General features: G+C 40.6%; 1 protein-coding gene across 1 annotated transcript in view; it reads left to right on the top strand.

Annotated features, from left to right (window-relative positions):
* The first annotated feature begins 465 nt into the window (after positions 1 to 465).
* NLGN1 (neuroligin 1) overlaps positions 466 to 20,998 on the top strand; it is a 428,085-nt gene continuing 407,552 nt past the window's right edge. The window contains exon 1 of the mRNA XM_032119737.1: positions 466 to 634. The gene's annotated coding sequence lies outside the window, so the exon portion shown is untranslated. The remainder of the gene's footprint in view (positions 635 to 20,998) is intronic.

Genomic DNA, 20,998 nt, shown 5'->3' with positions numbered 1-20,998 from the left:
GTGAAATAAAAAATGGGAATTACAGGTGAACCTAACAGCCAGCAAAGGTGCAGATTGCTTTTTTGGGGAACACAACAGCTGACCATTGATGGATGATGAAGAGAGTACCAGCCCAGACTGGATAATATGGAGAGGGATGGGATGGGATGACATGCAGCAGATAGCTGCTACCCTCAGCCTTGGGTGTTAGACCTGGGCTCAGTGCCTCCATATGACTGAAAAATTTTAGGGTGAAAACACTTTTTGTGTTCACAAGGAGTATCTCCGCTGCATCCTGGTTTTGCTGACATTTGGTGGTGTTCAAAACACTTAGATAAGATTTTCAGAAGTATCAAGTGACTTAAAACCTACAAGTATCAGTAAGTTGCCTCCCAGCCAGCTCCTGAAACACCCACACAGCAGTTGCTGCTCACCACAGTCAACTCCCACACTGAGTTTGGGACTTGGGGTCGCTTTTACAGAGCCTAAGACCCAAACAAGGCAGGTGCAAGAAATTTAGAGCTAATTAACAGCAAATGGTAAAAAGACAGGTGTTTAGGGGGCTCCACCTTTTAGGTTGGGCACCTGAGCCAGCTGGGGTGGTAGACTGGCAGCTCCCCTTGTGCGGATCGGAAGCCCAGCACTGCTGTTGCAGGTAGGTAGCTACACTGCATTTTTTTGGGGTAAAAATTACTAGTTATCTCTCTATTTTCTTTTAAAAAATAGCAAGAGGAAGAATTTGTAGTTTTATTCCCTTTTATGCAACCTTCCCCAGGTAGAGTGGCTGAAAAATGGAAGATTTCGTTTGTTTGCACATGTTGTGAGTGGTTCTGAATTGTACCTTTGAGCATGTGGTTTTGACTACAAAGGAAAATGAGGAGGGTCTGTCCTCTTTGGTGAGACACCCAAGCTTTGTGGCAGGGAGTGAAACTCATGAGCTTATGCGGAGAGCACACAGGAGAGCTGGAAAGCAAAAAAAAGGAGAGTTGTTGTTGTATTCCCTACCCTATTTTTAGCTAATACTGTTATAATGCAAAATGTTTCCTACAGTCTTGAGAGTGTCTTTAGAAACAGTAAAACACAGAATTACAAAATGATGAGAAATGGGGATTGGGGCTTTAATGAGAAGATTATGCTGACTTTTCTGTGCTGTTTCTTGACCTCGACATGACATTTGTCTTTTTTTGTCATTAATATGCATCTTCTTGGCAGCTGATGATACAAAATTATGGCTTCTTTTTTTTCCATGTAACAAAGGAAAAAGTGTTTTTTTCACTTATAGCTAAGGGAGCAAGCCTGGTCTTCTCTCTCACAGCAACATGGGTATCCTGAGAAAGCTATGAGGCTGTGGAAGAGCAGGTGCCATTACTCTTAATCTTTCTGTGGGTCTGCTAGTATTACTAGGCAGAATTCCAGTTTGGAGGTTATATTCCCCTCAAATGTTGTGATAACATTTACTTTGAGAAGAAGTGAAGTAAGGGAATGGACTAGTTCAGTCTTGCTGAAGCCTGTTCCAAGGAACCTGCATTCCCAGCTGGAGGAAGGCGACGTTTTCAGCTCCGTTCTGATGACAAGGAAGCCTTTTCTCAACTCACAGGGTGGAAAGGTGCCAGGAGCAGCCCCGTTATTTGGCAGGCAGGAGGTAACCTTACAGTAAACAGCTGTCAACTTCGCAGTCTAGCTGAATTTTAATGGCTCAGAGACCAAAAGAGAGTTACGATTTCGTCTGACCCCATGGGGTCTGGGCTGAATTACTCCGGGCTACACTGGAGCTATCACGTTAGGGTCAGATGACTCGTCTATATAAATTCCTCAAACACGCCATTAAAATGTCAGTTCTTAACTTAGCTGGAACTATAAAGCACTTCAGCACAGTTTAAATCTCTGATCTTGCATAAAACAATCAAAACAGAATAAAAGGAATATTGTGTGACTGGAGGCACTGCCACTTTTAGCCATGTGCAGGTGGATGCCGTTGCTCCTGATCATTTTTGGTTTCTCTTGTTCTGCATGGAACAGGGTGAGGCTTAGTCCAGGTAAAACAATTGTATTATTTACCAGAAAACTAAAAGAACTTGGCTTTCTAACTTAACTCCAGTGTGCTAATCTCTTTTCCTCATTCTTGGATGCTCACTAAAATATAAGAAGGCTTCCCAGGCACACAAAATATGAACAACTACTTTAAAAAGTCTCTCTATTTTAAGAGAAATGCTCATTGTGAATATTAGCACTCCCAAAATATTGATAAAGATTGGAAAGCAGAAAGGACCTTTTAAATGGGAAAGCAGAAAGTAACTTTTAAATCAGGCCAGTGGCAAGTGCAAGTGTGAATCACAGCCTGGAAAAAGGGGAAAAAAAAAGTCCCCAAAACACAACATTTGAAGCAGATTGTACTGAAGCAATGATTTATGACCATTCCTTATGCATAAAGAAAGAGCACTTAAATCTGTACTGTAATTCCGCACTAAGGCAAGTACCTTCAGTTGCTGCTGTGGGCTAGCACATGAACTTACCTATCTGTCAGTGACAGCAGACAATTAAAGCAGTAATTTAATTGGGGATTGTGGAGCAAAGAGTGCTGGGAAGAATACTGATACCTTAATAAAGGCTCAAGCTGTGGTAATGGGTCCTGGTGGTAACGTGCAGTATGATGAACTGGAGTTTTGATTTGAGGGAAGCAATATAGATGCAGAAGTAGTGAAAAATTGCAAGTTATGGGTGACTGGCTATGTGTGGTGTCAGAATCAGGCTTGTCTGCCTGCACCTGGCCTTATGAACACACACCTGCATGATATTGCTGCTTTTCTTACAGATTGGAGTGAGGCTGTGCATTCTAACAGTGCATCTGTGCACCAAAGCACTGTCTGTCACAGAAAGTGAGGGCAGATATACTCTCCTGTACTTATGTTTTAAGCTCTAATCTTGATATTATTCTGATATTCCTGCTCCATAGGAGTCAGAAATCCTGCAGCACTTCTCAAAAAAATTATCCTGCAGTGCTGATGAGTGTATCTTCAAAATGGATGCTGTTTGGAAGATAAACTTGTGCACTGCAGAGAAGATAAAATGTAGATTTATTGAAGCAAACAACAACAAAAAGCTGTGTATTGGATTTTGAGTCCTTTTTATATTTTAGGGTCTATAAAAATCAGGCTTCTTGCCCTTTATATAGCAAGTCAAGCAGGAAAAAATATTAGAAATTTTCTTGATCACCCATCTTTTATGGCCCCTGTAATCAAGCATATACCAAATTCCAGAGTGATTTGAAGAGAAATATAATATTTCTTTAATAAAACCAAGGCAGAGATATAAAATTCCTCCTAATGCCTTATCAATAACAGTTTTCTTTTGGTATCAGTCAGTTCATTTTCTTGATATCTCACCAAAGTCATGGAGGCACATTCAGTACATGCAAGTTTATTTCCAGAGACTTGTACCTCTTCACTTAGGACTGGATTTATGGCCTCTGCAAAAACGCAGGTGAAACATGCTTTATTCAGAAGAAAAAGGCAAAGCAGGAGGAGTTGGGTAGAGGTGCCCATGAAAAATGCAGAGCAGCTCCTCCATACCCAGCCCTTGGTCCCCTGGATGAAAGCAGCAGCCATTACAGCTGCATTCCCATGTCTTAAAGCATAGCACTCCTGCTTTCAAGGAATTACTTACACCTCATGTGTCCCTGTTCCTCTCCCAGCTGGATCCAAATCCCTCCATGTGCTGCCCTGTGTAGAGCCATGAGGAACCTCAGAGTTGTGTGGGGTTTGTTCTGTTAAACTGGGTGTGATAAATCAGTCAAAGCAAGACACTGAATGCTCGAGTGTCAGCTGGAAGTTCAAATATTGAGAGCTTAACTTACTCATTGCCATGGCAATCACCATTAAAATTATTTTTAACTTATATTTAAGGTACAAAAAAAAAAGAGAGAAAAAATCCAAAAGCATTTGGAATGTGAAGTACAAAGACTTTAATTAAAAAAAAAAACAAACCAAAAAAACAACATTCTGTATCCCTTCAGTGAGGGGACCTTTTATAAGGGAGCCCTGGGTTTGACAATTTTGGATGATTAAATTTTATATTAAGTGTCTTCTTGGGGACAAGGAAAAAAAAGATAAGTGCAGCTAGGCTGGAGCTGCTTCTGGTCATAGTCTGATCTTGTTTTTATGAAACAACTGATCATAGCCTGAGCATCATGCAATATCTCTGCCTTAGATAACTCTGGTGGCCCCTTGCTGCCTCCTCCTATCTCTCAAATACAGAATTTAGCAATAGGTATTTTAACCCTCCAGAGCGCTGTGGTTTAATTAATACTTTTTTTTAGAGAGGTCTAACAATATTTGTCAATATTTTTGCTGCTAGGCATTTCACCTTCTCATTCCAAGTTCATAAAAGAAAGATGATACCCCCCCCAAAGTATTATGTAATAATTTATTTCAAAAGATAAAAGTAATAAAAAATATTCCTGCATTCTTTGTTACAATGTCTGTGAAATGTACTGTCTAAAAGGCATGATAAAAGAGAGCTCTCTTATTAGGAATGTCATAGGGGATAGTGAATAGATACAGGTAATTACTGTTTCAAATGTCTAATGACCTTTTCACTAAAGCACAATGAACTTCTATCCTGCTCTGTTGCTCTTGGTAGAATATGTGATCTTCATGCATACAGATGCACAAAAAAGTCCTTGATTTCCTCATAGAGCAGTATAATTCAAGAACTTGCATTGCAGTTACTACTTTTTTCCAGATGTTGGAGTGGGAAGTTTGAGAAATAAATGCCTTAAGTCTGTATTGCTCAGTCTGTGGCCAGAATTTGCAATGCCAGGTGTTTCTGTATCGTCTGTGGTGAACACAGAGAGAACTGATGGATGCCAGCATAAACTGTAAAGCAGACATAGGTGGTAGAGGCAGATCAACAGGGACATTTGCAGCAATGCAATTCAATGTTCTTATGAGGAGACACAAAACAGTGACAGGTGCAGCATCTGACAAATTGAATTGTTTGTAGTGTGGTGGCCAGGAATATACTTCAGATTGTTCAACAACAAAAAGGGTTTAAATAAAAAAGTAGCATTCAAAAGAAGATCAAAAATACCTAATTACCATTCAAACAATAAGCTACAATGCTGATATGTTTCATTATAAAATGAACAATAAAAATCCTATGTTTTGTGTTTAGGGATAACCTGGAAAATCAAGAGTTCTGAGACAGAAAAATCAAACATATTGAAGGCTTTTGTGCTCCAATTCTAGGGGAAATGACAGTGCCTATTGTTGCTGTCTGTGTTGTGAAGATGTGAGTCTGATGATTAGGAGGCAGCAGTCCCTGCCAAATAATATTAGAGCACTTTTTTATATAGAAGTATCAGAACTACTCAGATGATTCTGATCACATTTCTCATTGCATTCAGGTCTGGGCTAACTGCAAAATATAAAGGTGGAGTCAAAATATCCTGTCAGAGAAGAGCAATTTCACTTGCTACTTACATTAATCACAATATATGGAGGCTAAACAGCTTGACCATGACTCAAGTGTGTGGGAGAATTGTGTAAAATCACATAAGATTAGTGGTTCCTTCATTCTGGCTGGTGCTGTATTCATGCTGGAATACACTGCAGCACTACAATGCTTTTCATTTAAAAAAAGTCTGACTGTCATAGTTCAGTTTTAGAAAAGAGTGGGGGAAAAAACTCAAAGGATTTCTCACCTACTCACAGAGAAATTTTGCTCATTAGCCTTTGATTCTTGCACTGTGCAGTGAGAACAAAAAAGCCTCAACATAAGCCTTTTTTTTGCTAATGTAGAAGTACATAATTTCCTGTTTTAAATGCATGAAGCCAAATTTGAACCACTTTCAGTATTTATATTGAGAATGGGAAGGCAAAAGGTGTCTTGGCTGAATGGCTCCACTCCAACCTTCTGTGTTGGAGAGTTATCTGTAAAGACTCTGTAAAGGTGGTGATTTCTGGACAAAAGGATTAATTGAGTTAATAGTCTGAGCAGTGAGGTAAAGAGTAATTTACAGTCGTAGCTAGTGTGGAAGCCCAGTTGTTTCTTTAACTGTGGTATTGACTGACATTGCACTGCTATAAATTGTCCTGCAAGAAATCTTTATGTACACAAGCTTGAAAGTTTAGTCTGTTGTGATTGAGACAAAAAAAGACCTGACTTTCAGAACTTCACTGGTCCGTAAAATAACTAAAACATTTTCCAGGAATGAGAAAGATGGTGTGATTTGATACACATTTTAAAAAAGAATATTGAAGTTATACTTCCATTTAATTGAGCCATTAATCCTAGAAAATTGGCTCCCACATGTAACCTGAAACCATATAACATTCTTCTACTTATTTTCTGATATCACCAACTGAACACGTATCACAGAAAATAAATCTGCTTTCTTGTTCAAAATATGAGCAATTTCAAGAGAAAACACTGAGCTGAAGACAAACCTGAAGGAAAAAAAGAAAAAACAGTAACTGCAACAGATGAATAAAATGCCTGCCTCTAACTAATAAACTGGGAACCTAAGTACTGTTTTGACAATAATATAGGAACTATAATTTGGCTCACAAACCTCTCAAGAAGCAGTAAAAACTGGTATGTGTTTTCTCTAGGAGATGCTGGGTATGTCGTTGACCTCATCATTCTAGGATATTTCTTCTGTGGATATTCAGAGCACATGGCACTTCAGCTGAAATCCCTTGTTCTGATTGCTGGAGTGCTACACAGCTATTTTCTTGTACAATTGAAGCTGTGCAGAAACCAAAGCACAGATCCCAAGCATGAAGTCATAAAGGGTCTTGGGGAAACAGTCAGACAATAAAATGTGCACTGCAAACACTGAGTGAGGCAGTGAAAAGTGGCCTGTTGTCCTTCTGCTAATACTCCCCAGGCCATCTGTAAGTGGCCTTTACGAACCACCTGTCATTTAGGCAGTGGTTGGTTCACTAATTAGTAGGACAGTCACCAGACCATGCTGTTGGGCAGGCATTTTCTCTGATGGTTGTGTGCAAAGAATACCGAGTTCTTGGGTTTCCAATTGCAACGTAATTCTTTACAGAAAGTACAGTGCTAGAAGTTTTTCTCCTAAAATCAGGTACAGAGGGGACAGACATTGACAAGCCAATCATCCCAATAATTGAATTTTAGGGCTGAGAGTTGGAAGTTTAGGTGTTCTAGGCAGAGTTTTAGCTCGCAACCTTTAAGGACGTTGCCAGTGAGCAGAGTGGTGCAGATGCACCCTGGGGTTGGCCAGGCTGGCAGGAAGGTCATCCGAGGAAGGAAAGTTTGTGGTGATGCTGGAAACAAAATTGGTTCTTTCATTGCATTATAATGACCTACATAATTTTGCTTGGCACATGGCTTACCTTGGATCCACCCGGTTGCTCACGATCTTGGCCAAATCTCAGTTCCTTTCTTTGTCTCTTATGACTTTGATTCTCCTTTATCATTTCTCACTGGCAAAGGCTGGGTTTCTTTCCTGCTCATTTAATGCTAGACACAGAAAGGTATTCAGGCACCTAAATTTGAAGAGAGATTGAGTATGATTACAATTCTGGCACCTAGTTTTTCTGTTATAAACCAGGAAAATTTCCTTACTTTTGGTGAAATTACGTCTGCCTTTCAGGAGGAGACACCTGCATTGATTTTGTTGTTAGTTAAGGTAATTTAAACCACATTAAAATATACATGCATTTGCTGACTTTGTGTGCTTTGAACTGCCCTAGGGTTTCAGGACCGAACCTTTAGCTGATGGACATCTGGGAAATATCCTGTACCTTTCAAAGACGCCATGTCAATTTATACTAGGAGAAGATTTGGTCTTTAATTTTTTCATAATGAAATATCAGCTCTGAATACAAAGGTCCATAAATGACATCAGTAGGTGGGAGTGGGGAGTCTGAAGATGTTTGAATTGTCCTTTCCTGTCTGTATCTCTTTATGCAGAAGTATTTCACTAACTATTTCTCTAAATGTGCATGGAAAATTTGGGCAGCAGATAGAACCTGTAGTGGAAAGACAGTTGTGTATTTTCATGCAGAATTGATGACTAGTTATGGGAGGCCGAATTACCAACTCTAGAGAACACAGATGTTAACTGGCATAATGCCCTCCTGATGCAAATAAATACATTAGATGCTATAAAAGATTTTAAAACAGGAGAGCTCATCTTGGCAGGAGATATATTTGCTGGATTTGTGCTATTCATTTTGTTTTATAGAATTGCTGTGCAATTGGAATAGACTATTTGAGGAGCTTCTAAATGCACCAGTGGAACGAGACTTTAAATTCATTTTATTTCTGATGTTTTGTAAAGGAAAAAAACATGCTTAATTTGTGCATGGACACTTCACCTCCCCCAGTACCCCAAAGTGTCTGAGCTACATGCCTGGTAAACTAAGCAGTGATGTTATCACAAAGTGATAAAAGGCTGGACAACTGCTCAAACATGCAGGGTCGTTGGTGTGTCTGGAGCACTGCAGAACGGAATGCTCCCTTCCCATTCAGAAGCTGGGCTATTTGCATTCTTCCTCCATCATTAATATTCCTTATGAGCAAAATATCACTGTTATCCCCACCAAGTTTTTACCACCTGTCACTCAAACTCTTGCTTTGGTTCCCATGGGATTATTTGAATTTTTTCCAAGTAAGACCTGGCAGAATATAATGTGACCCATCTCCTCCTAGAGCTCTTTTTTTGAGACAAAAATACGGGAGGTTCTTTGTAAGCCCATCTTTGTATGCTTTTATAAGCTGAGGAACATGGGCATCTATTTAGGGCAACAGATTTGAAGGCTAAAAATTTGTTTACAGCTGTGGGGAAATATTGCCAGGGTAGTTTAAGGCAATGCTATACCTGCTGTTTGCAGTGGATTTTTGTTATATATTGTTTTAATGAGAACAGGGGAAGGGACCCACACCTCATTTGACCACTTCTGTATCAGGGTATCAGTGCAAGCCCAGAGGGAGAGGACTGGAGCGGGGTCACTGGTGTGATTTGTGACAGCATTTCCTGCCTTTGAGTCTTGCCATTCATTGGGATGAGTAGAGTGAAGGGCAGGAGGGTTTTTCCATCTCTCTTAAGTGGCTGCCACATTCCATAGCAGCTGCTGTTATATCTTGCAGTAATTTTTTTCCAGGACAGGTCCCTTTTAACTTCCTGATCTCATTTTTCAAGCGTTTTGAAGCATTTTGCCACCTCCTATTGTCCCTCCTGTTTTTCCTTATGTTGCTACGTTTTTCTTTTTGTTCTGTGCTGTTGTTTTATGAAGCCTTTGTCTCCTAATAGTTGTCTGTCTCCAATACCTGCTACTGTGAGCTCCCTTTACTACTGTCTGCATTTGTGTCACATCAATCCTGCCATGTGACAGATGCAAATCTGTCTAAAATAACTTGTGCATGATGCATGTAACCTGAAAATAAACATTTATTTCAGTGTCAGGTGCGTCATACCTGCAAAAAACCTCCTTTATCCAGACACATTTATTTTAATGCTTATTGTATAAATACCTGTATCTCAGCATACTCTACAATACCATCTGCCACTCGCTCTTCTATTACGCATAATTTAATATAGTCCTACATTACTCCAATTTTTTATGTTGCTGGGTTCATGCATACCTACATACTTTGACAAGGATATGAGTGTGGTATGAAGATTACAGGAAATATTACACTGAGGTTTAAGTGGTGCTTTTGGGCTGGAGGATGTTAATTCAGACAAGGTATCTGACACTTGCAGTCGCACAATGTGGATCGGTGCAGTATTTTTCCATACTTGTTTTGAATCTTCTCAGTAACTTAAATAACCAAAGGTAAAATGACAGAATTGTATGATAAGAAATACAGTTATATCCCTCACTCGCTCATTTTCCAGTTCTCCCCAGGCGAGACAATTCAATTCGTGTGTTCAGGTGAATTAACCTCTAACTTCCTGGCTTGCTGGAGTGTTTCTGTGGAGCATTAGCAGTGACAGGGCACTGAAATGGCTGTATTTGATCACACTGTCTATGCCTGGCTCTTGAAGAAGCCAATATACACAGTAAGGAGATAGAACAAGTCCAGCAGTGAGGTGTGATTAGCCAGTATTAGTTTCTCCTGCTACCATAACTTGGTTTAACTTTTGAAGCCTGAGATTACTTGCACCTTTGTTTCCCATTCTGGGACATGCTTGGGTATTTCCATTAACTCCACATTGTTCATAGCATAGTTATGCTATATTAGCACTCTGAATAATAAAAATTTACAGCAGCTGAAGCTTGGTGCCTGTTTTTAAAGAAAACATTGAGTACCCCAAGTCTAACCTCTAATCATGAGTTGTTTGGGTTGCTGCATGCCCTTCCTCTGGCATACCAGAACTTCTGCTCTTCCGGAAGTTCTCAAAGACAAATGTTAGAAGCTGGGAATAGGATGTCAGGTAGTTCCTGTGGACTAAAAATAAGCTAAATCTAGTGACAGGACAAGAGGACATAGCCTCAGGCTGTGCCAGGAGAGATTCAGGCTGGGCATCAGGAAAGATTCCTTCATGGAAAGGATTGCTGAACATTGGAACAGGCTGTCCAGGGAGGTGGAGTCATCATTCCTGGAGGTGTTCAAGAAATGACTGGGTGTGGCATTTAGAGCCATAGCTTAGTTGATAAAGTGGTGATCAGTCAAAGGTTGGACTTGATCATCTTGGAGGTCTTTTCCAACCTAAATTATTCTATGATTCTAAATTAAATTAGTTCCTGCTGACTTGAATACCTCTAACTTCTTTCCATACCATTTTACCTCTCCATCGGTTCTGGTGTTGTGGTCCAAGGCCAGAGCTAAAATCCAAGAGCTTCACCAAGGACAGAACTGCCATGAGCTCAGAGCACTGAGCTCTCCTGAGAAATTCCACCCCAGAGCTCACCAGCTGGCTCTTTGTGACTGGGCTTTTCAGCAGCACTTTTGCTCAGCCAACCTCCATCAATTCTGAAACAGTTTGTGCTTGGTCACTGCTAATTTTTCATGTTTATGATAAAGCAGTTCTCATTGCCCCATTTTGCAATCAAAAAAGTGACTTTTAGAGGAATTTGAGGACACTTGTGCTTTTCTTTCATCAGTATTAGAATGAACTTTATTGTGAAAGCAGTGGCCAAGGACTACTCCTGTTTTTGTTACAGAAAAGTGCTGATTGGATAGAAAAAACCCACAGTCTGTGGAGCTAGGGAGTAAGACTTCAGAATTCCTGCCCTCATTGACCTCAGCAGAGCTTTTCAAGACTCTGTTAGTAAGTATGAGTCTGAAAAATGCGTTAGCAAATTCAGTGCCAGCTAAGCAGTGGGTAGGTTTGGCTCATCTCAGAGCCCTGATCTTATTAGAGAGAAGCTGTATATATTGAGCAGATTTTTCAAACCAGAGTGTGAAAACTCTGGATTTTAAGGTGCTCAGTTGTGAATTACACTTGGCTCTGCTGCTGCTGTCCTAAATTATTTCCTTTTTCCTTTTTTTTTTTGGTCCAAGTCTCGTGTTGGTTTTCGTCTCAGTTCTATAGTGGATTTTATGGATAATGTGGAGAGTGTATAGAAAGAAAAGATGGTACCAATATGCAAAATTGAATTATGGTGCACCTACAGTGGCTGGGATGCAGTGTTTTAGCACAGCTGTTGAACTGGGATATTTCTCGAGGAACATGATTTATCCATAAGATACAAACACAACAGAACAAGCATCAGCCAAACTGGAACAATATTCATATAAATGTAGATAGTTCAAAGCGGTTGCTACCATAGATGCTGAACTCATCTGTCCCCCTCTGTATTTAAGTGTGATTTTCGGACATGATGCATAGTTTCTAAAGTAAGAAAATACCCTGTTTTTGTATACCTAACTATGAGTTAGAATCTTCTAAGACTCAAAATTACTCTGTACAGTGTTGATGAAAGCTGTTTAACTGAAACTGCGCAAAGCATTTTCACTATAATGAAGAATTAGAAATTATACATAAAAGCAAAAAAAACCCAGCAAGCTGATGTTCCTTATTGTTTTAGCCCTTCCTTTTTATTTCTAAATTTTGCACTTGAAATTAAACTGAGTCTACTCCCAAAAGGCAAAACACAAAGATTGTATGCACAAGGAACATTATTGGACTGTGATGGAGTGTCCTTTTGTGGGTTGTGTATCACACTGAATTCTTGTATCACCTATTAATGATCATCACATTTCTCAAAGTACAGAAGAAGAGAAAGCTAAAGCAAGATTTCCAGTGTGTCTGTGTTTTGTTTGAAGTGATGCCACAATATACCCACTCTCATTTTCAGGGGAGTGTCATTTAAGTAGGCACTTATTTGAACTTGCATTCTGATTTTGTGTTAAATAAGTCAGGCAGAGGAGCTGGGCTGAGGCATTTAACACCATGTTCCTCATGGCCTTTTAGGTGGCAGAGGAGGGTGTGACTGGTGTGCATTGCAGAAGTCACACTCACAGGTTTTGCATAGTCAAGGACAGGCTCTCTCTGAATTTTTCAAAAATGATGAGTATTTACCAATTTCAAAAAACTGGAATTTATTCTGGCTTTGATAATTGACTTAATTGGGGGTTGCAGCCCATTTTCTACTGGAAAATGAATCTCATTTTACTTAAAATAGAAAGAAACGTCTGCTTCTCCTGCTGGTTTTGATAGGGTGCTTGACTACTGTATAACCCTTATGGGAAAATATTTTGCTTAAGTTCTATTTTTATCTCCTGTTTGTTTATTTTTAATTACTATTTCAGTACCCTGGGATTCACCATCGATCTTCATCTGCCTACACAATTATCCCTGGCTTGCTGAAGGGTTTGTTTATTTTTTAAGTTATATGAGTTATATGTGCTCTGTTAAGGTTATTTGTGTGTGTGTGTGTCTAACCACTTGTAACAGGAAGATTCTGATTTAAATGGAGGAAAGATAAATTGATATTACTGGTGTTATGAGGGTGTAACTCAAAGGGAAGATGTCTGAATGCTGTTGCTGTCTTGGGGTGATTTTCCTTCTAACAGCCTCTTGGGGGAATGAGCACTGTGGAGTGAGGTGTTCCTGCCCCAAGGTTACCTAGGGAACACTGTAACATAAAATGTGGGAGGTTAATGCCTTTAAGAGTGTTTTAAATGCACTGAAGTTCTTTGCACAGCAACTCCCACTAGCTTGAGAAGTATTTCATAAATTTATGAAAATGAATCTGCAACTTCACTGGAAGAGACAGTTCTTTCTTCTCACCATACTGGAGGGGTCTACTCTGTGTAGGTTTTGCATTATCACTTAAAAATGAATTCCACCATTTTGTTTTAAGTTAATGAAGTCTTGTCTTTGATCAGTAGATCAGTGTAATTCAGCTGATATAACCTAAGGTTCTGTCCCCAAATTAATTTCTCTCCTTCTGCAAAGAAATTACTTTTCCAGTATAAGCAAATGGGGAAAGCATTTTCTGTAGCAGTTAAAGCAATATTGGCAGCAAGAATTTTTGCTTTTCTTCAGCTCTGAATGTAGTTGATATAGTTCTTCCTAGCTTTTAAATACATAAAAATGTTCAAGGCCGGGCTGAATGGGGCTCTGAGCAACCTGGTCTAGCAGAAGGTGTCCCTGCCCATGGTGGAAGGACTGGACCTGGATGATCTTTGACATCCCTTTCAACCAAACCGCTTGAGTTCCATGATGTTGTACAAACTTGTCTGGTGTTGAAAAGGGTTAGGTGTGTGGCTCAGATAGGATGATCTGTGGTTCACAAGGAGACTGCTGCACCCAGGTGGCTCTTCCTAATAGGCGGTGCCATTGTCCCTGGGTTCATGTTTGCTGTGCATTTACTGGAAGCAACTTTATTCTGTAAATGTGGGACATTTTCCATAGAGGTACATGAAAACAACTTGACCCACATTAAAAAAAAAAAACAAAACAAAACAAAAAAACAAAACAAAAAAAAAACCCAACCAAAAAAAACCCCAAACCAACTCAAGAGAAACTTTAACTTGCAACCAAAATCAATGGCTGAAGCTAAGAAACCGGGGGGTGACCATGACGATGCTCCACTGGCATTTAACAGGCTATGGGTTTGTGCTGGGGTACACGTGGACAGGAGTGATGACCCAAAGCTGGATGAATTTACACCATTTATAACACTACTGAGACTCATGAAACTTCTGTGGGATGAGGTCTCCCATTGTCTGGAAGCTCTGTCTGTTTGCCAAGGGATCTGGTCCTTCTCATCCCCACCATCTGGAAAAAGTGTGATGTACCTACCACAGCCTTGGGGTGGGGAAATAGGGGTAGGAAGGGCTGGGGAGTTGTGGGATGTGGGAAGGTGTGTGCTCCTTACAGCACTGCACAGTAATAAATAGTAACTTCAGGTTTGTGATTAGTCCAAAAGCTCCTCTGAATTTCTCCCATGCACTCGCTTTCAAAAACTGAGACCATTTCTAAAAGACCTGACAAAGAATGTTGATCATTGAATCATCCTGTAAAATTTGAGAGAACTGTAATTATAAGCAGTAGGGAAAATCTATACAAAAGAGATAATTTCCCATTAAATTCAACGGGGCAGTTGTCAGCTGATATAAATCAGTGAGTTTATTGATTCAGTGGAGCCTGTTTGCACAATATAAGGGTTCAGCCTCGCTGGGTTTGGGAACAAATTCCGTAGAACCCATTTTGTGTCAATTATTTTCATTTTTATTCTGTTCAGTATGACTAATTATTACTGTTCCCTCAGTGTGAATGGGCCAAATGGCTCCTGTCAGAGCCTTCTGCTGCAGTGACTCACCCAGGAGGGTGAGGAGCAGTGACAGATCCTGCAGCTGAGCAGGGAGGATGGGAGGGATTTGCTGTCGGGAGTGGTACCACACGTGCAGGAGAACACAAGTCAGTGCTAGGTGAACCCTGAGCTGGGTTCTCCTTCCTCACTGTCTCACGTGCTGCCACAGAGCTCCAGTCTCACTGCAGGCTGTAAAAGGTCTGTGTGCTGTGCAATTAATCTAAATTACCTGCGCATTTTGGAATGTCACACCGCATCATTTGAGCCATCATACAAACAATTACTGCAGTTCAAGTAGAGTTCACTCCCAAAGTTTCCACTGGCCATAAGTAAAGAACCTTTAATTTTGTAAGGGAAACAGTGGTACAGACTCCTTTCTCTAGCACATGAAGCTTGAAACAATTACAGCTTACTGTATAAATCCATTTCTCCTCATTCTCTGCAATTCTCAGATTTCCTTATGCTCCCCTGACTCAGGGGAAATATTCATTAGGGAAAGCACATACAGTTTCCCTAAGTATATCAAGTTTGAATTGCTGAAGCTGGTGCCTGGTTCCCTTCCACACAGTTTATAGGGAACTTTTAAAGGAAAACCCAACAGCTGATCATGCAACTAATCCAGGTTTTCATTCTTTCATCCTAAGTGAGATAAAAAAAAAATGCTGACAATTTGTGTCTCTCTTAATTCCCTTCTCCAATATATTATTTTGGCGCATGATGGATTATGTCCCGTGTGTGCTGCTTCACGCTGTGCTGAAGGGGTGCACAGCACTTTAAAAGCCATTTACTCTCCCAGGGCATGAGCCTCTATGCCTGAGGGAGAGTTTGACACTTGCCTCTTGGAGCAGCAGTGCTGGAAGTGGGGGAGAATCTAGGAGATGGAGGATTGGGGTTCGCTCAGGCTGCTCCTTTCACAGCACTGAAGGACAGCTCCAGACTAAGGCTGTTGTAATCTCCACTGTACCACGTGCAGTGAGCTTCCACTCCACATCAGCATTTATGATTGATGATATTGGCTTGAATTTTCTACATTTTTCTCTCCCTTTTTAATCCCTTGCTTAGAAATATGGATATTTTCTTCAATTCAAAGGGAATTTACCTTCCCTTTCAATTAGAGGTATTTCACAGGTGGAAAAACCAAAGATGGAGAACCTGGTGGTACAAGGTGACTCACAGTTACAGGTGACTTTGCATTTGGAAAGACACCAGAAGGCAGATTTCAGGTTGCTGCCACACCTGTGATTAGCCCATTATCGATAATGCCTCACTCTTGGGCACTTGAGTTTGGGTAGGGGACAAAAGGCACAGAGCTGGGAGGTGTGGCCATGTCAGCCTGTGGTAACAAGGATGTTGGGTCCCCATTTGTTGCAAGACAGGGTCTGAATGGTTCTTTTTGAGGCCCCATGCTGTGTTAATGGCGGTGAACAGCTGAACGCGAGTGTTGCTGTTCTAATTCCTCCTTCAGCAGCATTTTCCCATTCCTTTACCACTGCACTGTCTATATTACCCTTCTGCAGATGTCCTTTCTTCCATCAGATCTCATAGTTAAGAACAAGAAACCAGAGTGCACTGAGAAGGTTTGTTTTCCCCGCTGTGGGAGGCAGAGCACCCTTCCCTTTCCCCTGAAACACAAATCCTCAAACTCCAGCAGTTAAACCGCAATCCAGAGCACTAACATTTGGATTTGGAAGCATTTTGCATGCACAGATGGGGCTCCACAAGGTGCAAAGCTGTGAAGAATGTTGTAAATTGTCGAGTCAGGTTAAATTTAAAAAGTGAAAAGGGGAGGAAGAAAGCAAAACTGAGGGAAATGAAGGAAGAGGCTCCAGATGTGGGTCGGATGGGATCTGACTGTGTTCCAAAGTTTCTTCAAGGGAAGCAGGGAAAAGTCAAGTCTTCAGGCAATGTTTTTTGAGAGCTCCAGAGGGGATGAATTAGGGACAGTGTGTTTTGGAGGCACATCCTGCCCATGAGATCCATCTGTCAGGGGAAGCTGGAGGCCCATCCCACCAAACCTCCTTCACACCTGTGCGGTGCTGAGGTGGTGCCTGGATGCTGGCTTGTGCCCAGACTCTGAAGCAGGAAGCTATGGAGGAGTGCTGCCAGGGCCTGCACACCATGCTGGGCTGTGTAGGGCCATGAGTGGCAGGGCAGGAATGACTTCCCTTCCCTCCCCACTGATAGGGTGTGAGCCAGCACCTCTGCCATGAGGTTGGTACGTGAGGACTGGGCAAGTTCCAGGCTGCTCCTGAAATGAAGGGAGCTGAGGGCTCACCTCTTGCTTTTTCCACAGCTCTGTGTCCTGAATGAAGGTGAAAGTAATCGGCAGTCTGTCCCTCACATCTCTTTTTAATACTGCAGTAATTCCATTTGAGCCAAGCTGTGTACTTTTATCTTCCTGAGGGATCTCAAACAAGCTTTTAATTTTCAGCAAAACCTTTGCGGATCACCTCCAAGATCAGGGTCGGAGCTAATTTTTTTGTGTCGTGCCTGAGGGAGAAGGATTGGGAGGGGTTATGGTCTTGGAGGTTTCAGGAGGGCTCCTCATGTCTTGGGTGCTTGAGGATTGTGCGCAGCACAGAACGTGGTGGAAAGTGCAGCTCTGTTCTTGTAGTGAGTTCAGAAACTACCAAAGCACAGTTGTAATGAAGCAGTATTGTAAGAAAAATAAGGAACAGTGGGCCATGCCACGGACCTGGTTTTCCTCTCAAGCTAGGAAAACTCTTGGACTAGTCTAGTTTCATGGCTGCAGTGATAACAATTTGCTTCTTCCCTTCTTTCCTTCTCCCAGCGCTGCACTTATGTCTCAGTGCAGCACTGGGAGAAGGTTGGCATGTTGTGCAAACCTTGGAGCTTGCCTTGGCTCTGGGTTTGGTGTTTGGTGTCCTTTAGTGGAAGCCATAATCCATCCTGCAGTGGGGTTATGGCTCCTGCAGGGAGCCCCAACCCCAGCATCCCTCTCCAGTCACTCTGTCTTGTGATCTGGTGGAGTCTGGGAAGACAAGAAATGTAAATAGGAAAGGAGTCATGAAGTTCTCAGAGAGATGTGAGGTTTGTACAAGATGACAAAACAACCCCCTCCCCCCCAAGCCCCCAGCCCACTAAAAAGAAATCCCAAACAAACAAAAAGGCTGGAAGAAAACTCCAGAAACATTTTGGTTGGTGATGTACAGGGGGAGAATATGGTTTTATAAATGTAACTACTATGACTCAGGCAACAGAAGTGGCAAGAATTATGTAGAGCAGAAAAGATTTTAAGTTGGAAAAATGTGATTGAGTTAAGAGGAAGAAAAATTTAGGCTGCATCTCATGAGAAAATAGACTAATTGTGAAATTCTCTACTACACTTAGATCTGGGCCCCCTGGGAAATAATGGAAAAGAGTATTTCTTGGCAGTAGAAGCCCCTAGACAAAACACCAGTGCTTTAGGAATAGGTTATGCATAGCTGCAATATCGTTCATCATCAGCAGCCCCCTTCCTGCACTAACAGGGAAGAAGCAGCTAATTTATCAGTAATAACTTTTGTGTTTCACTGCTTCCGTGTGCCGAAGACACTGTGGTTGCTGACGAATGTGTTTGGGTGCAGAAGTGATTTTACAAAGTGAGAATTTATCTAACAGGAATAGGTCTAAAAGTAATGATTCATTTTGCATAGGCTGCCCAGCAGCCATCATGTAGTAACAGCTGTTTGCTTCTACCCTTGTCTTAAGCTAGATTTGAACTATTAAGTTAAAGGCAAAATAAAATTTAAGATATTTCTTTAAACTATTCAGTTCTCCAGGGAAGGATTTGCAAATGCACTTGTATTAGTCATATTGAAACTTTCTTGTTGCTTACAAATATCTATTTTCTTGAGACACCTTACTGAAAAAGGGCCACAGTGCTTTTCATCATCCACTGTAACTTGTTTTCAAAGCAAAAGACAGTCTGTGCCTTGAAAATATTTCACAGTAGTGTTTGGCAAACTTCAAAATGCACCTAAGGCTTAAAATTAAAAGTACTGATCAAGAGCATGAAATGCGATTTCACAATTCGAAATGACATTTCAAACTCCCCTGCCCATCCTAGATTTGTCACCTGTCTAAGGCTGCTGCCATTTCTGTGGCCATGGAGTAGCAGTAACCAGAGCAGCTCAGGGGCTGCCTTTACCTTCCATGGTGGGTGAATGTGGTTGGCTCTACCCCCAGTGTCAGCCGACACTTTCCACCCTCAAAAGATCCAGGGAAGGACGGTTTCTTCAAGCTCCCTGTGTTTGACTTTGGCTTTTGGTCTGGTTTGAGCTGGAATTCTTCTTAATGCTCTTTTTCTTGGTTTTCCATCACTGACATTTTGATGTTTTTGCATGAGCTCAAGCTAAGGGAAGATTTCATTTTCTCCTCTGTCCTCATTCTTCCACCCTTGCTCTCTGGGCTTAGCTGGTGTCAGCTGTAGCTTTTATCTCTACCTATCCTTGAGCTGGCTCCACTTACTAGGCCAAAAAAATAAAAAATCCCTACAAAAAGATGGATAATTTTATTCTGGATTTGTGAATGGAATTGAGAAGACCAAATGATGCCAGTGCTGGGCAAGGTGTGGGCTGAGCATGGTGAGGCTGGAGGCAAGGTGGGCAACAAGACCTGCCCCTTTCAGCAGCAGAGAAGCTGAATTACACAGTTGAAATTGGAGGGATAGACCTTAAGGAATAACTAAATAACAAAACCAAAATTCTTATATTATTAATTTTTTAATCAAGAAATGGTTTATATGGAAATAAAGAAATGTTACAGTAAGTACATAGAAACCTGCTCATAGATCCTATTCAATTCAGAGACAAGAAACTTGTCACTGAATTTACATGCAAATATACATATTATATTCATGTCAAATAAGTGAAATTGTAATATTTAGTTTTGTTAAGGAGCTTTTGATGTAAAATTTTTTGCCCAGAGTACAGACAGGACAGTGTATCTGCTGTTTTAGCAACCAAAGAGAAGACAGGTACTGACTGATTGCTATTAAGTGTATTTTAGTGTGTTGCCTAGCATCTATTACCTAATTCATGCCTGTTTCACACCATCACAGTTATGCCTGCAATGGAATAAAAATGAGATGTGAATTTGCCAGTACTTTGTATTAAATATATTTCCATTCATAAAAACCCTCAATACATGACAAAGCTGCAACTATGTGTAAGGTATGAAATGTCAAAAATTTGTTCTTTCTGGCTATGATTTATTATTTGTTTGTTTCCCATGGTGAAATGGCAGGAAAAATAGGAGAAAGAGACTGAGAAATGGCATGTTACCCATTCTTTTTTCTTTACAACTATTAAGAAGAATTTGAACTGTCAGAGTTGACTGAAATATTGCTGTGCATATTCAGCTTGAATGATATGCAACGTAAAAAGTACTTTTTCAATGTGCACTCACGTAGATAGCCCACCTCTGTTTTAACCAAACTGTGCAATTTTATATCAAGAAATGACACCATCCCAGCAGGTTAAATAATGCTGCAGGTCATAGCTACATTCCAAGAGTTTGCTCATTGTAGGAGGGTTAGTATAATCAAGTTTAATTAGAAAAACCAAAGCAAAATTGCCATGTGCTTGATCCAAAACCTATTGAAGCTTACAGGGATCTCCCAGCTGGTTTCTTTACTCCTTCAGGTTATCTGTTACTAGGACTGAATCAAACCTGCTTTCCTCATGTTTAGCAAAATTGGGTTTTCAGGATCATTAACAAGGTGTGAAACAAGCTGGTGAGACAGTGTCATTTTTCCTCTTAAAAACCTAACTTCTCATGCAATTAGGTGTTTACATGCAAAGATAAACCAAGTCTAGCCTTTTTGGCATATCTCAATCATAATGCTGAAATTAGAGAAGACTGTTCTCATAGGCTGGTGGCTCTCAGTGACTATCCTGTGTAAAACAGCTGGCTAAAGGGCATAACTAATTTAATTCACAACAACTGTTGCTCACTGTCTAATTATTTCAGGTTTGTCTTGATCCATTTTTAAATGCTATGCATTTTAAAATGCAAGAATTCCAAATTTTCTGAGCAGTGGCAAAAAGTACTTATAACTTCCTTTCATTAGTTTTTAAAAGGAATATGTGGTCACAGGACAGCTGCAAATATAAAAAATTACTTCATGGATAATCTTTCACAAAGTAATTCTTGAAAGTGAACTGTAATAATGTAAATAATTTTAAAACAGCTTTCAAGCAAGTGATTTCTTCCATCATGGTTCATCCTCATAATCTTCCTCAAGTATTTAGAGAGTCAATTGCTCTTAATTT

The sequence above is a fragment of the Corvus moneduloides genome, chromosome 10 (genome assembly GCF_009650955.1).
Source record: "Corvus moneduloides isolate bCorMon1 chromosome 10, bCorMon1.pri, whole genome shotgun sequence".
In the NCBI taxonomy this organism is placed as follows: Eukaryota; Metazoa; Chordata; class Aves; order Passeriformes; family Corvidae; genus Corvus; species Corvus moneduloides.
Note: the sequence above shows the minus strand (reverse complement) of the source record. Positions and strands in the feature narration are given on the sequence as shown.